Here is a 17,169-nt window from a genome sequence, read left to right as displayed (position 1 = left end):
ATATTTGCATGGTATACGGCCTCCGGCACACAAGACTACAGTAAGCACAAGGTGAGAGACTGTTTACCAAAACATGCCACTCAACTGTCACGTTATCTTGCCCTCGACGATGACTGAGTTCTCTATTATGGGCAAACGAGCAATTTCCAGTCATTTTTACAAAGTCACTTGCCTTGCTAAAGTCTCCCTTGAGAGTCATACTTTATGCTTTGGAAATATTTAAACCATAATAATGAAGCACCAAGTGGGAAAAACCCTCCACGTCAGCCTTGTTTATATCTGGTTTCATTTGATAATGAGCTACTATAAATAAGGGAAGCTCATTTAGGCTGTTAATCTGTCATGACTACAAGATTAGCACCGGAGCTAACCACCTTTGAATAATGCGTGAACGCTGGAACAAGGGGTGTTTTTGCTGTTGTCCTCATTCTGCCGACATCACATGAAGTAAGCCTTACTTCCTAGTCTCTCATGACTGGTTTGCATGACGTAAAATACATATCAATGTTGTGATGTCATGCTTGCCTATGAGCCCTTTGATTGCTTATATTCACAAACACTAAAATGAAGAAACAAATTCAGGGTTTGTGGTAATGACCAGGCCCTACACACCAATATTCCACTCATGCAGGGATTTTCACTTAGGTTTCCTAATTACACCTCTTCTCAGGACTGAATGGGCATGTACAAAGTGTGTTTGACTGATAGCTGCTTCCTGTTCCTGTTTAGTTGCAACTGTTGGGGCAGGACAACTTTTTTTTTTTACATATATATATATATATATATATATATATATATATATATATATATATATATAGTAAATGTAAAAAAAAAATAGATCTATTTCACAGTGGACATTTGATTTGTCATAGCAGGAAAAACATTACGATGGCCAAATTCCATTAAAGCACAACAGGGCCCTGGAACTGAGAAAGCTAAATTTGATGCAGCCATCATTAATGTAATTTAAGTTTATAAAGCGTGATGAAAGGACACACAGACAAAGAGGAACAGACAGACAGGCAGTGACAGTGGTGCTGCAGCTGAGACAACAGAGTGGCCTCTGCTGGGGGTCATTTGTCAGGTCATTAGGTTTCCCAGTTAATGAAATAAAAGAACAATAAAGAATCTCTCTGTACTGTCCAACACAGAAAGTGGTTGTTTCAGTGTGGAGTGTCCTCTTTCACCCACCACTTCCCACCCTACACACACATGAATACACTACCCACCCCACACACACACACACACACACACACACACACACACACACACGCACACACAGTAGCACTCTTTTTCTCTGTCTCTGCCTTTCTTTTGCACACATACACATGCACACACACACACACATACACATACACACACACACACACACAGAACTGACAGTCTTTAGGTGGGCAAGGGTGGGATTTTCACACGCCTCGCTCCCCAGAGCCCATTCAGTACAGTACACAGCATGGCAGCAGGACATACACACAAAGCCTGGGATTGTGTGCACCCAGTGGGCCACTCACTGAACTAGAATGACAGAAACACACTGAAGCACGGATGCAGATACATACACAGACTCACTACAGACATGCATGAACACACACACACATATACACACACATACGCTTTGCATTCAGAGCCTTATTTCTGAGAAGCACAGGCCTGCAGAGCTGACTGCAGCCCACAAACACATGAATGGAGTGAATATCTGATTAACTAAATTCTCAACTAACTGACTGGTTTATTAGAAAAACTAAATTACTAAGTACTTAGAGGCTGAATAATCTCACTACAGTAAACTCACAATCTCACTCTTTGAAGGTTCATAAGAGTCTTCTGAGTTGGACTCAGTCAGTATATTTTGTTGTAAATAGAACTATTACTGCATAATTGTTACTTTGATCAAACTGCAATCATGTTTTTGCAAAGTTAAATGCAATTTGATGCCAATTCCTGTGTTTCACTTTGATGGTCCTCCTGCAGTGTTATATTTAAATCCTGAGACATTTTAAGCAGTTAATTCATAAATAATAGCTTAAACCACTGTGGACCTTACAGAAATAAATGTTTGAAAGCAACTTACTGTCCTTTTGATAAAAAATTCTGTCTTATTTTATTAAGCATAGTAGTGATAAAAACTCTCTGATTGTATCTCTCAGGACTGAAAGGAATGTGGACAGTGGATAAAGGGTCCATGAAGGCAAATGAGGTACAGTTAATCATTAATTATTCTAAATCAGTTTTTAAGAGTGTTATGTGCTATATTTCCTTTTACTATGTGCCCACACTGCACTTTTAAATGTTTGATTTGTGTGGCTTGTTGTAGCACCAGGCTTCTTCTTTTTTCAATCCAAGTACACCCAAGGTCTCTCTCTTTCTCATTCTCTCCCTGTCCTCCTCGTTTTTCTTTCAAGTACTAAGTCAGCCAGGGCCAGTAGTTAAGTCTTATAGCAGACAGCCTTTGTAGTATGTCTGCTCTCTTCTGCCCTCACTGTACATGTAGGTGCACAGCTACACAGTCAGCGCTCACACCTCCAATAAAGGTTGAAGACTTTTGAAGTTTTTGTTTTTGCTGGAAGCAAAAGTGTGATTGCAAATCAGAAAAGTTAGAGTTAGACCAAATACTCTATATGGTCAAAATTAATTCTAACAAAAAAACCTGTATTTACAAATGTATAGATTGAATCTAGTAAATACAGTACATAAAAGAGTGTAATACATAACGTTTAGTCCGACAGTAACAGTTTCTTTGAGTGCTATGTTAGCAACACATTAGCCTCAAACAGCTAGCATAATGGCTAGCTTGGTTAGTGCTAAACTGAATGGTTAATCATTCATTCTGCTCATTCATTCATCATAAACAGCAAGTGTACCAAAGAGTAAGCATGTCCTGGTTTCACTCGCCTCTCTCTCTCTCTCTCTCTCTCTCTCTCTCTCTCTCTCTCTCTCTCTCTCTCTCTCTCTCTCTCTCTCTCTCTCTCTCTCTCTCTCTCTCTCTCTCTCTCTCTCTCTCTCTCTCTCTTTTTCCTGGATTTCCGGAGTGATGACAGTAAGATGACAAATACATTTTATGGCTATGCTAACACAAAATTGTCATTACAAATAAAACATTATTTATTTACATTTAATAATGGTGTGTAGAAACAGCTGTATGGCTTTTCTTTTCTCTCTCTCTTGCTCTCTCTCTCTCATTGTCGAAAAGTTGAATTTACGACCTTAAACAACAGCAGGTGAAGAAACTGGACTAAGTGAGATGTTCTGTCTGTCGTTCTCCTCCGCTCCATTTAATCACAGCACGGCACCTTCACACAACAAGCAGCGCTGCAGTGACAATCAGCTGGTCGCAGTGTGTGTGTGTGTGTGTGTGTGTGTGTGTGTGTGTGTGTGTGTGTGTGTGTGTGTGCGCAATGTTGCAAGTATATGGCAAGGAAATTTTTACTTAGTATTCATTTAATACTACAAATAATGATGATGATGATAATGATTTAATACATTCATGGGAAAACAAGCCTAAGCATAAGCCATTGGCGATCGCTCTGATGATTGTTGATCACCGAGATCTTTGTCCATCCTCACAACCGTAATAAAAAGTAAATTTTGATTGTTTGAACAAAAAGCTGGCACCTAACAATGAGTCCTCTGAGAAATCAGATCAAGGCGGGTTTTCTACATTTCTGTCTAATCCCTAAATTGATGTTTAACCTTTTTTTTAAATGAGTCAAAGATGTGGCTTGTGGTTACAAATGGTCAATATGCATGTGACACAGAGATAAATACGAGCTAAGAGAGACATTTGTCAGCCATTCATGGCTATGGGTTTCCACTGGTCTAAAGAAAAAGGCAAACTAGGGAAACCACCAAAGTCAACAGAAAAAAATATTCTCATTGCCTCCACACTTGGGCTCTTGAATATATTGTTATTCTGGGTGAGTGTCAAGCTACAATTTGGGATAAATCTGGCTTACATCTTGCAGGGTGCGTGCACTGATGGTGCTTCAGAGGCAGCATGGTACCATCTGTGCTCCTCAGCAGCCTCTGCGAGCTAAGTGACGATGACTGGGACTACCGCACCACCGCCACATCCTCTGTCCCAGGCTCTGACTGCTTAGCAGCCCCAACTTTAATCAAAAACACTTCTATGCAAGCATGGAACACAAAAACCCACATGCACGCACACAACCAAGTTTTATGGGCACTGGAGTGCTTTTTGTGGTGCCAGCGACACTACTGAACTTCTATGACAAATGCTCTATGACCAATTCCTCTCCTCCCACACTATACCCCGCTCCCCTGAAATTCTCCCTGCTGAGGTAGAGCCACATTATTATTCAACCACATGGGAATCTCTCCCTCCCTCCCCGGGGGAAAATATGACAGCTCTTCAACCCTTCCATCCTTCTCTCCCCCTTCTGTGGTCAGTGTTGAATAGAAAGAGAGCCTGGTTCTGATCAGCCCTTTGGTCGGCACGTCTGCAATGCGTCATCTGCTATATGCTGCGGTTACTGGTTTCTCCATGGCCTTTCAGTCTATAAGCCTAAACCAATAAGCGAGCAATAAGCGCTTCTTCTCATTGATTTGAAACGTTGCCACTGCCTCATATAAATGAAGTATTCCTGGTGCCTAAAGATTATTACAGGAATCAATAATTCAAGCTTTTGGCCATGAGCAGTTCACCTTTAAAAAAAGGTGCTGTGTCAGTTGGATGATTTGCCTGGTCATTTTCTCTACTAACTATACTTATATCCAACGTCATGTACCAGCCAGCATCGCCCAAAGTTGAGCCAAAGGCCTCGAGAAGACACTGACACACAGCATCTCTCAGATGCTTGATGTTTCACATGAAAAATTTCCCAAACCATTGTATATATAATACAGAAATTTTAGACTTTCTATTGCAACGCTTTCTGTGCCTGAAACATACAAAAAACTTTAGGAAAATACATCTTTTGAAGCTCAGTGCACGATGCAAGATGGATAACCACTCATAATAAAAGGAAATACATGGAGGAGTTTTCATGGTTTTCTGATTAAACCTCTCCATATGGGGTGGAGGAAGGAAGCAGTGCAAGCCATTAAGCTTTGCCTACATCAAACCAGTCTCCCAACCATCTAAGCTTGACAATCTTAATCTGACAAACTGGCGTGGTTCATGACTATTTCATTGATGTATGAACTTGAAAAGTTGTAACAAAACCCTCCAGAGGGTCTTTAAATCCAAGCACACCGTTAAAGACTCATCTGAGACAAGGCTCAGACATCTTTTCATCATCGTAAGAGGAATCCTGAGGTGTCATCCCCTGTAGTGAATCTGTGTTATGTGAGCAGCTGAGAGCAAGAAAAAAATAAATTTTGATACACCTCTCCCCCACATCCTTCCAAACCTCCCACTCATATTTCAAACACTTTCAACTCACCTTCACTTGTTTCTTCCAAAAATACTTTTAAGCTCCTACCATTCATGCTGTTTTATTACTCTGCTGCACGTGACTATAGGTTTCACAAAAAGAAGCTGTGCATTGGTGGGAAGTTGCTGTAGATAAGATAAGTCGGCTCAATGCCAGCTAAACATGAGGGTAACCTAATCTTTCAGCATCAGGTAGCATCTATGAAAGGTAAGGGAGATAACTACAGGAGAGGCTGTCGGACCTGACTACCTTCTTACTCAACAAAGTCACACACATAGACAAACTTGAATTTTGTACAAAAAATGAAATACAGGAGGGAAAAAAAAGACAAAGACAGAGCAAGGAGGAGGATGGGAAAAGATGTGAGACCAAACTGAGGGAGGGGGACAGATAGAGAAGCCTAAAGATGAGCATGAGAGTGAAGCAAGCGAGAGAAGTTAATCCATTCCATAGTCACCCACCACGCCACCCCTCACATATGGTCTGTGGGAGTGGCAGGGGCTGGGCTGGCCTAAATACATGCAAAATGAATGAAGCCATAATATCCTTTGATACAAGTCTTTGAAAGCTCCAAGCAGCATCTGTTCCTACTTTTAATCTGGTTAGGGTGTTTCTCTAAATACGGCCAAATATTATCATCATCAGCAGGCATTAGGGGAGCAGGGATGTGACACGATCAATGGGATGCACTAATTCAGATGAAAATGTCAATAATCCAAGTTAATTTGATTTCTCAGTGTATATGTTTAACTCCATAAGAGACTATGAGGAAAAAAAACATGATGTAAACACAATAATGTTGATTAATAATAACAAATGAACTGACTTAGGTGTATAGCTGAGAGAGCAAAGATTTAATACTTGGCTCACACTGTGTTCTCCAACAAACTGTCCTATGTGGCCTATTTAGCTCAACCAACATCCAGCAACTGAAAACGACCAGACCTCAAAGTATGTGAAGCCTCTCCCCGTGCTCGTCATTACCATGTTTGTTTATCTACTGCTTGCTCCCTCAGAGGAACACCCAGCCTTGTTAAGGAGGGAGAAGAAAGCTTTAAAAGTGGAAATAAGGCATACATTTCAGTCCGGTCCCAGGACGACGAGCAGTACTGAGCTATTTCCATAATGGTATCTTAATGGGAGCTAGCCGGCTGAGCGAGAGACACGTCGCCCTCATTAAGGCACCCGCTCAGGAACAGATTAGCGCTTCATTAACATACAGAGAGAAGCGGGGGAAATTACCACTCTCCATTTCACAGTCTGAAAGACAGGCAAAGACCAGAGTTAGAGATAAGTGGTGGGGAAAAGATGGACTCAATTTGGGGGAAGATAAAAATCTATGTACGGTATAAAATTTGCTATTACGGCATCCTGAATGTCTCTGACCATGAATCTGCAAGACAGTTACCTCTGTTTGGCTGTAGTCATATTTCTGTCATCCCATGTCAGTCCGTCTTTTATTCTCTCTGTTATCACCACCTCTGCCCCTCTTCTCCATTCCCACTGCCCTTTGCCTCTCAGAGAGAGAACCCTGACTGGGCTTTATTATCAGCTAGATTCGTAAGAAGAGAATGACAGTGGTTCCCCTGGCCTGTATCGGTCCCTTTTTTCTTATACCATAAGTCCCTGTACCTCATGCATCAACAAAACCAGGCTTCCCTCCTCCTAATCACTCTGATGCTAAAGGCGAAGGAGACCCAGCATGACAGCGTGCTGAACAATGAACCAGCTTCTAAAGAAGTGCTGGCAGGGCAGGTCATACTAAAGGTACAAATCCAAAAGTTTGTTTATAATAGACTCCTTAAACTATACCAAGAATTCAAATTAGAAAATGATGTGATGCTCATTTAACTTGGAAAAGATACCAGCTATAATGTGGTAGCTGAGGGATTCTCTCTGTACATTCAGATTCATAAGTCAAAGATCAAGAAGTTTAGCAAAAAAAAAAAAAAAAAAAAGATAAATTAGCATTTTGCAGCAAGGAATGAGGTTTTTTAATAAACATAACGTGGTCAAACAAAGCCTCTGAGAAAAACTGTGAGTTGGGCTTCTCAAGCTAATTCTCCAAATGGGTGTGGACATTGTGCACAACATACTCCTGTCCTGTTAGCCTGCCCTTCACCTCCTCACGTCCTAATCTTTAAGTCATAAATTCCCATGAAGTGCTTTTAACCTTTAGATTCATATTGGGTCTAATTAGTGAAACTACCTGCCATAAGAAAGCAGAAATATCCTGACCCTCACTCAAAAGACCTAAACTTGACTTAAAGAAGTGTCTAATTAGGAAAGCTACCTGCTAATAGACATTTGCATATGGGAGAGATGAACTTTTTAACCTCTAATTTTGTCTTGTGAAGTTTACAAACTTCTGTCCTGATGTTTCTGACCCTCACAAGACTATATATTTTAACCTTTCTAAGATGTTTAATTGGGGAGAGACCTGTCGTCACAGTCTACCCAATTAACGTTAGGGAGGTTTGAACTTGTCCTGTGTCTTCCTACTTATACCCTTATCCTGAATGATACTAATGCAAACTGTAACAAACTATTTGACCTTTGCTTAGGTCTAATTAGCAAAATGCCTTGCCATTGGAATCTGGCAAATAAAGAAAACCATGGGAAACCTATACATTGGCATTTCTTTCTTTCTTCCTCATCTCCCTGCTCTTATTAAATAATATATTTCCCACCTAGCCATATGTTGTCTTTCCTTCCTTCTGTCTAACTGTATCCCACTGACATCTCATCTTTCTCTTGAAGGGGAGCTGATTATCTAAAGGATGGCAGGGTTATTATCACCTACACAGTCTGAGCTGACTTTGGCCAGGGGGCACTCAGACTGAAGAATGTGCTCTAGACTAATGAGCTGTGCTTCATTCTATAAAGAAAAGGAATATGTGTCAAAGCTCTATGAACTTAAACTAACTTAAGCCACATTAACCTCACACAAGAGGATCTCTGGAGTCACAATTTCCCTTTTTTTCCCCCGAGAAGTGTACGTCCTGACACAGGTTTTACTCTAGTCTTACCTTAAGAGGAATGGTCAAACATATTTAAACATAAAACTCAAAGAGGTAAGTGTGTAGCTTTACTGGACTGAGATTAGTGATGACAGTGCATACGATATCATACTCAAAACTCTTGAATGTCTACATGCTACAGTGGCTTATCACTATCAAATTTCCTCTATAACTTGGCCTTAAGGAACTGTACCATCTACAATGACTGTTTAAGAACTAATCCACTAATAAAATAAATAATGTCCAAAAAAGAATAAAAAGAAAATAATAAAGAGAAAATATTTGGAAGTCTGCTGCAACCTTATATCCCTTTCAGTCATTAAAAATGTAATTATCATCAAATCACTAACATTATTACACAGCAAAAGAAGCCTGATTTTGCATTATTTATCTCTTCATCCAAATTTCACCTATTTTTTATTAAAAGATGTCAAAAACTAAATTAACATGGCTCACAGTCTTGACCTTTGCCACTTTAGATACAATTTTGAGCAGATTTGTAAAGGGAACCACTTATCTAATCAGTTAGTTCTTTGACACCAAAAATGTCAAACACAAAGCCACAAACTACACAGGATTAACACTTCAGGTAGGACTATGCTGCACTTTCTACTCACACATGAATGAATGAATGAACTACACCTCTCGTGCAGTACTGCTCTCCTCTCCCTAAACACCTGTACATTATGTCAGTATGGCTACAGATAGGATTAAATAATAAATGAACCACAGACACAGGACGTCTGGCAGTGAGAACACGGAATTACAGCATAATGAGCTGTGACCTGTGCTGTGAGCTTCAGTCACATGTGTAACAATCACCTCTTATTAGCCTGTCATATACCAAGGTGTCAGAGGCAGCCTGAGAGCTGTAAATTGAAGTGAAACCAAGAATTCACACTGACTCATGAACTTGTTGTGTAGTATTAAAGGAGCAGAAATTTTAGCATTGGTGAGTTATGTGGTGCTAGTGCTATTTCTTAACCAAAAAACAGTTTGTGCACCTGCCCAGTTGTGTCTCTTAAAGAATAGAATACATATACATACACACACACAGTGGAATCCAAAGGTCTGAGACTAACAGGATGACAATGCCATAGGGTACAAAGAGAGCCATGGGGTAAATTACCAAAGTGCTTGCTGAGATCTCATCAGGAAGACAGCAGACATTGGCTGACATTGTCATAGTCAGACTAAAGGTCGCAGCAAATTCCAAATAGGAATTATTTGGATAATCTACTCACTCCAAACTCAATAAAGTGCAGTACACTGGTTGGTGCAAAAAGTCCACACATTGTACTTGTCTAGATGCTGACTATAAATTGGAAAAGTACTGTGATGACCGATATTTCACAAATTCCTAAGAACAGGATGACAACAAAAATGCAGATTGTGAAACTGTAATTTTTAATTCGCTGTTTCTATATGAATTGAACAGATAACATGTTAACATTTTTAGAGGTGCTGGGAAGCAGATTTTTGGACTTTGGACAGAACCAGGCTAGCTGTTTCCATCAGATTCCAGTCTTTATGCTAAGCTAAGCTAACGTCTCATCATACTTAGTGTTGCTTCCAAACTCACTCCATACTATATATATATATTGCAGTATATTTACTGTCTGCCATTTCATTTGAGTGTGAATTCTGAGCGGGAAGATGTATTTTGTGTGTAAATGTAGCGTGTTTCTGTATTTGGTTGTGTTGTGAGTATTTACGCAGCTGTCATAGAATTGAATTTAACAAATTCCATTTCAGCCTTTAAGCCAAACTTGACAAGAAGTGCTCAGAAAAACAAATTTTTACATCTAATTGTTTTGCTTTGTTGTGACATAAATCATATTTGGAAAATGTTCCTCTTAATATGATGAGAGTGATTTCAACTATTTCAACCAGCTCCAGTGTAAAAATAATTTCCATCATTCAGACTACCTCACATAAAGAATAGGAGCTGCATTTTTCTCATATCAATAGGCACAGTATGAGAATGCTTCTAATGTAATGCATTCCTGAAATAAAATCCAACCTTGCACAATAACATCACAGACCTAACTCATCCTAGTGCAGTAGCCTAGATTCTTTTTCTCTCTTTCAACATCTCACAGAGGGAAAAAAACAGGTATGAAAGCTTTGATTATACTATATCCTTGAAGTGTGAAAAGTAAACGAAACCCAAGCAAAGAGAGAGAAAGAGAAAAAGGACGTGGAAAGGAAGCTTCAGGTGTCATTCAGATTCCACAGCTATCTTTAAGTCTTTCATGACCAAATCAAAACATACCCACTGTCTCTCTTCCTCATTGTCAAACCCTTTACTGCCTCTCCTCCTGCCCCGGCTCTTCCAACCATCCGTCAACTCATGTTTTTCTAACCTGAAAGCACCCACACGCTCATGCACAGATATATGAACGCACCAATACTGGCCCATCCATCTGGTGCTACATCCACATTCACACACAGTTCGCACGAATAAACACACGCCTGCATGCTCACACACGCACTCACACATACTAACACACAGCCACAGACAGACACAAATCAGCACCACCTTTAACCCTTCCTGTCTCCACACTCAAGTCACGATAGCCTCCAAGAAGTGAGAGACCAGCAGAAGCGTAGCCTCTGCCGAGCCTCCTGAAACGCTAGAGCTGTTTTTCAGCCACGCTTTCAGTATCTCAGGTCAAATATGCTCTCTGCTTAAGAAAGCTCATCATCTCAAAAACTTTGGAAAGGCCTGTGAAAGGTTTTCTCGATGTCTTAAGTTGAGCTTGTGTGCTCCCTCTCTCTCGCAAATGGATGACTTCTGTCGACTTACGTGCCTCACTGAAAATGCAATTCCAAGCTGAACTTCGCTGTGGGGGTGCGGCATGGTGTCATCCAACTTTAAAACTCTACTGTGTTACAGGTATGCGAACCAAACCCTCAGCCTAATGTCACGGACACCTAATTCAAATTCATGATGACTTTGTGAGTTTTATAACTGTTAGAGCAACACAAACTCTGGCAATACTAAAATATGCCTTGGTAACAAAGATGAACCCTTAAAAAGGTAGTGTGTGTGTGTGTAATTATACTTTATGAGAACCAGACTGAGTTTTAGACCTTATGATTGAGGACATTTCACCCTGTCCTCACAACTTTAAAGGGCTTTTTGAGGTTTAAGACTTGGTTTTAGGGTTTAGGTTAGAAATAGTGTTAATGTTGGGGTAAGGGGGTAGGGAATGTGTTATGTCAAAGACGGGTCCTCACAAAGACAGAAGTTTGTGTGTGTGTGTGTGTGTGTGTGTGTGTGTGTGTGTGTGTGTGTGTGTGCGCGCGCGCTTGTGTGCCTCCCTTTGAGGGCTTCTCCCATCTCTTCTGTGACTAAAAGGATTGTGGGGATTTTTGACGTAATGGCAGAGAGAGAAAACTGCCTCGTTGGGAGCAACTGCCAAAAGGCAGAGGAGGATTTTTATTTTTTTTAACATCGTCACCATCCTTACCCCATCTTCCTCATCTTCCTCTTCTTCTTGTGTTCTTCCTCATCCGCCTCCTCCTCACCACCCTATCTCTTCATTCTGCTCTCCACACTGATGCGTCTTTTTAGAAGCTTCAGAGTCGGGTGTCTTATCGAGGCTTCCCAGGTCTACGGGCGAGGTTGAGGAGAAGCTACTGTCAACCCCACTTTCTGCTATCAGCTCTGTGGCAGTCACAATGAGGCCGACATGCATACTCAAGCAAGCACATTCACACTGATACACATGGAAATAAATGCACATGCACACACACAGGCTTATCAATCCCAAACAAAAGTCTGGTGTAGACTAAAGTCATTTTCCTACAGAGCTTCGGTAGAAAGAGAAATTGTGCTTAATGGTCATAATTGTAAAAATGCTTCATGAAAACTGTCAGGAGGAGCCAGACCAGTAAATAGAGACTGGGTAAAGCTTACATCAAGCTGACACTTATTCAAATAAGATGCTGAACACATCTTTATCCTATCCAGGAAGTGAAAAGCAGTGCATGTAAACTGCTTTATTCCCCAGCAATTTTAAGAAATAAATGATGATACTGCTTTTTCTGCTATGCTCTCTTACACCAAAACATAGCTGTCTTCCCAAATGTGCTTTTGTTTCCACTGTTACAGAAGCAATAACAATATGTCTATCTACCACCAACTGTTCTACAACCATAAATCAGCTATCATCTGTCATTTCTCAGCCAACTGTCATGTTTTTTCACCCTGAGACATGAACGCTCACTGAAAAATTGAGATGCGTTTATTATTGTAGAGCAGTTAACCTAGAATGTGGAATGATGTCATCAGACAAAAAGAAAAAATATGTTCAAAAACAATCCTGTTCATCACATTTACGTACGATCTGAAACAGGACACAGAGAAAGAGAGGGAGAGCCAAGTCAAGAAAGAGGCGACATGAAAATACACGCAGACTGTCGTTCTTTGTCCATTGTTCTCTCAGGCTCTGCAGGTGTGAACAGCCGACTGGCAATGTGAACCACAAGCATTGTTTTAATGAGTGACCCAGGAATCACTTACTCCACGCTTTGAGATGACATGTCTTTGTTCTGTGCTGTTAAATTACATATTTTGCAAAACCAAAGTATTTTGTTTATGCGTCTATAGAGGGTGTGTGAGCTGGAATGAGGAAAAAGGTGGGTGCACTGTAGCATGACAGAGAAACACATTAATATGAAAAAAAAAATTAAAATTACTACACCCAAATGAGCTTGGGTTAGCAGAAGGCATTTAAAAGCGCAGTTTTTCCCTTATAACAGCCCCCTCAATTACATGACTCTGCAGAGGGCTTTTAATTTGAAACAACGGACAAATGGAGGTGTGAGGGGGAGAGAGGGAAAGAAGAGGAAAGGAAAGAGAAGAGAAAGGGGGGCGGTGTTCAGCTCAGTGGGTAGAGCACCCACCCCATGCGTTGAGGCTATAGTCCTCACTGCAGGCGGCCCCGGTTTGAATCCCGTGCCGGGCAGCCCTATCCTGCGTGTCATTCCCCCCTCTTTGCCTCCCCATTTCCTGTCTCTCTCAACTGCCCTATCCAATTAAGGCATGAAAAGGCCAAAAAAATAATATCAAAAAAAAAGAGAAAGCTAGCTTTAACTAGTTAACACTAAGTTAGATGGATTTTTATTACATATTGTCATTCACTCTGACCACCGACGTGCTACACACATGCTCAACTCAGGTACAACAAAACCCTTGTCACAAAGTCAGACTGGCCATTAGACATTGTAATGGTAATTTCAATTTCCTTGTGTTTCAACCATTTGAGATACCCTACCTTCTGCTTTCCCACCACGATATCAGATCCTTTTGTCTTTTAACCATTTGTGAATTGTGATGTCTAGACCTCTTAATTTCCCACCTAGATACAAAATCCTGCAGGATATCCCAAGTGTGAAACATCACCCCAGGGGGGGTGCCGGTCCCTGCAGCAGACAGGAAAGGTGCCAAAGGGCAACATGATCAAAGGCCCTTTTGATACACTCTTGTGGGGCGTTCCTCAGGTATAAATGTTTAGGTCTCCCCATACTCGGGGTCTTTCTTCATCCTGACCGCTCGCATGTTGATTGACCTTTTCTTTGCAAAGAAAATAAAAACCTTGTCGGCCGGCAGAAGTCTCTATTTCATTCCTCACCAACAGCAGAGAATTTCCACCACAACATAACGGGACAAATCCCATTGGGTCGCCACATCGACGAACTGTGAAAACATCCATAAAGTTTCTATCAGCCCTGTTATCTCAGTGTCACTTCCAGCCCTCTCTGTGTATCTGTCATTTGGGGTGTGCATGAGTGTGTGCAGCGTGTGGTCCGGATCTAGGGCTCACTTCACCGTGCTGTAGGTGTGCTGCCGGCACTGGTCAGTTGACTAATGTACATGAACTTGCCACTGTAGGAACAGTGGTTACATATCCTTTGAAATGGGCCACAACTTATCCGTGCACGCACGTGCACATCTGTTGTGCATGTCAGTGCTTAAACAAATTACAGACATCCCTAATGCGTCCCGCCGCTGTTGAACAACATCCTAGGGGGAACACCGAAGCGTAGAGACACGCCAGAAAGATTAGCCAGGATCATCTATCTATATCTTACTTGTTTCCTGGCTGAGAGAGTTTGTCACTAAAATCTCTTAATATGAAGAGACTTTAATTGAACCTTTACATTTTTAAGATGTGTGAAATCATCAGAGACTCCACAAGTCTTTCCACTTAAGGCTTTAAGTAATGTTAGATCTCTTGCTTCCCCTTGAGGAAATTCATCCCCTTCATTTGACCTAGCCAAGCTAATTAGAAGCAGCAGGCACTTACAGTGCTGCACCAAGTGACCAACCTCAACTCCCTGGTCAAGGGCAACAGCAGGAGTATTCCCCCAATACTTAACATTTTTGCGTGGAAGGAAAAATGGCACACCCAGAGAAAAACACTCAAATGTAGGGAGAGCAAAATCACTTTTACAAAATGTTATGCAGAACATAGAAGCTGAAGTTTTGTGAGGCTTGTCACACTTTCCTTTCTCTATTTGTCTTCCTTTTGCTCTTTATCCATCAAACAAGGTCTTGAGTCTTCTCTACATGCTTATTTTACAGCTTACAGATCACATTCAAGCTGGCATATGAAATAGCAGAGACTTTATAAAATACCCACGGTATCCAAAGTGAGAAAAATATTGCCTTGGTGAGTTGAAGCGTGCGACATTTAGCTCTGTGATTTTTTTTTTTTTTTTCATGGATTTTTTCTCACAGCTGTGAGCAAAGTTAAGTCCCAGCTGTTTTACACTGTGTGGAGTGCAGCTGTCCTGACATACACAACAGGATGGGATGGAAATCACCTGCAAGATGCATTTACTTACAATAGTCAGTGGGGATGTCTGTGTGAAAAGATGTGAAAAAGCACCAGTATCATATACATGTGGAATGTGTTCCAGAAAGAGTGAGTATGAGTATTTGCACACACACACACACACACACACACACACACACACACACACACACACACACACACACACACACACACACACACACAGATGCATATGTGTATGATGGGGCAAAAGCCTCTGAAACATCGAGGCAGAAGACGCCTACATAAACAAGTGGGTTCTGACACTTGTACTAGACTTAGAACAATGAGGATTATCTCTCTACACCCACCACCACTGGCATGTTCTGGCCTATCTGACAAGCTGTCATCTTCAGCATTGTTCTCTCTGTGCTTTTGCATAGTGACAAATGGTAGGAGCAAAACTGTTTGTGTAGGAGAATAGCACAGATTTAAGAAAAAATGTCGTACTGCAGTATAATCTTCGCCACTGGCGAGCATTTGAACAGCCGAGCTACAGCCATTTGTATGGAATCTACCTACACTGGTGTTTACTATATCAAATACGGAGCACTGTCAGATGTCTAAAATGGTAGTCCTTCATCATTCACATCAAATGCACAATGCTAATGCTGATGTTCAAAAGCAGGGCCAACAGCTACCACCCTTCTTAAAACATGAGTTGGTTGTCTTTAATACTACAGTGCCAGTTTTAGTTGGCTCTCAACAACCTATTATTCAAACTGAAAATGAATGCAACCTTCAATCTGTTGAACCACCACCAAGTCACAGCTGGGAGCAACTTGGAAGGCTTTTAAAGTTAGTTTAAAACATAGGGAGATATTCAGATCACTAGAGGGAATTATGGGACTATGGCTGTGTCTGTGTGTGTGTGTGTGTGTGTGTGCGTGTGCGTGTGCGTGTGCGTGTGCGTGTGCATGCATATGTGTGTGTGTGTGTGTGTGTGTGTGTGTTGCACATCTGTTTGCAAATGACGCTTGTAAAACATGAGAGTGCATGTATGTGTGTGCGTAGCATCATTAGAGGAAGGTCAGTGTGACACTTGCAACACTACTTCATAAATAATGTAAAACGATACAGGAATTAGACTTTGTAATTATACCTCTCCACGGCACTATGGGCACAGTTTGCATGTACGTATGTGCGTGCTTTGTGTGCATGTGTGTCTATGTGTGTGAGCATTTGTATAATCTCTAATTAGCTCCAAGAGAATAGCAGTGGCTATTAAAGTGTTGCATTAGTTAGAGCTGGGCGCAGTGCTCAAAATGCCTTAGTTCATTAGAATTTGTGCGTGTGTGTGTGTGTTTGTGTGAAAGAAAGTGAGACAATATTTAGAAATATGCATGCTCACAGGCTTATACTGTTTGTATGAATGAGCACCAGTGAATGGCTCCTGTTTATAAAGTGCACCTGGATGAGTGAGTGTACGTGAGTGTTGCACTTGTAATCATATTCATCCCTGTCAGGTCAGCCACAGTTTACACTGCCACTTTCAATCTAGCGGCTGTGACTTAGCCTCAAACAGCACATGGTATTTGGCCGCTCCTCTAATGACATTTAGCGCTGACCAATAGGGACCGCATGTCAGTCCAATTAGGAGAAACACTCCACTGTATGGCAAGCTGTTAGACAAACCCCGACTCCTCCCTGCAAATTTGGGGATGAATTATTGAAAAGGGCAAAGCCGAGCACCTTGATGAGGTTGGCACATTTGGCTGGCTGAATGGTCAAACTGACACAGCTTGAGGAAAGATGGAAAAGGCCACTGCTATCTCACCAGCTCAGAGTGTAACTGGTTCGATGGCTTTTTCTGGAAGCTGGGTCTTATCATGTGACCTGCCGCACATTCACCCCAAAGACGACCTACATGACAGAAGTTAACACAGTCAGAGTTAACATCAAAATTCCAAC

At 41.2% G+C, this 17,169-nt stretch overlaps 1 protein-coding gene across 2 annotated transcripts in view; it reads right to left on the bottom strand.

The window, feature by feature from the left end:
• The window catches only part of commd10 (COMM domain containing 10), a 57,836-nt gene that overhangs the window by 13,129 nt on the left and 27,538 nt on the right, over nt 1-17,169 (bottom strand). Inside the window, exon 7 of one of the 2 annotated variants that reach the window (XR_011691642.1) lies at nt 11,890-12,032. The exons of the other annotated variant lie outside the window; for it this stretch is intronic. The gene's annotated coding sequence lies outside the window, so the exon portion shown is untranslated. The remainder of the gene's footprint in view (nt 1-11,889; nt 12,033-17,169) is intronic. 2 annotated transcript variants of the gene reach the window in all.

Source organism: Trachinotus anak, unplaced genomic scaffold (assembly GCF_046630095.1).
Source record: "Trachinotus anak isolate AG129_WGS33_773 ecotype Australia unplaced genomic scaffold, CSIRO_AGI_Tana_v1 ptg000008l, whole genome shotgun sequence".
Taxonomy (NCBI): Eukaryota; Metazoa; Chordata; class Actinopteri; order Carangiformes; family Carangidae; genus Trachinotus; species Trachinotus anak.
Note: the sequence above shows the minus strand (reverse complement) of the source record. Positions and strands in the feature narration are given on the sequence as shown.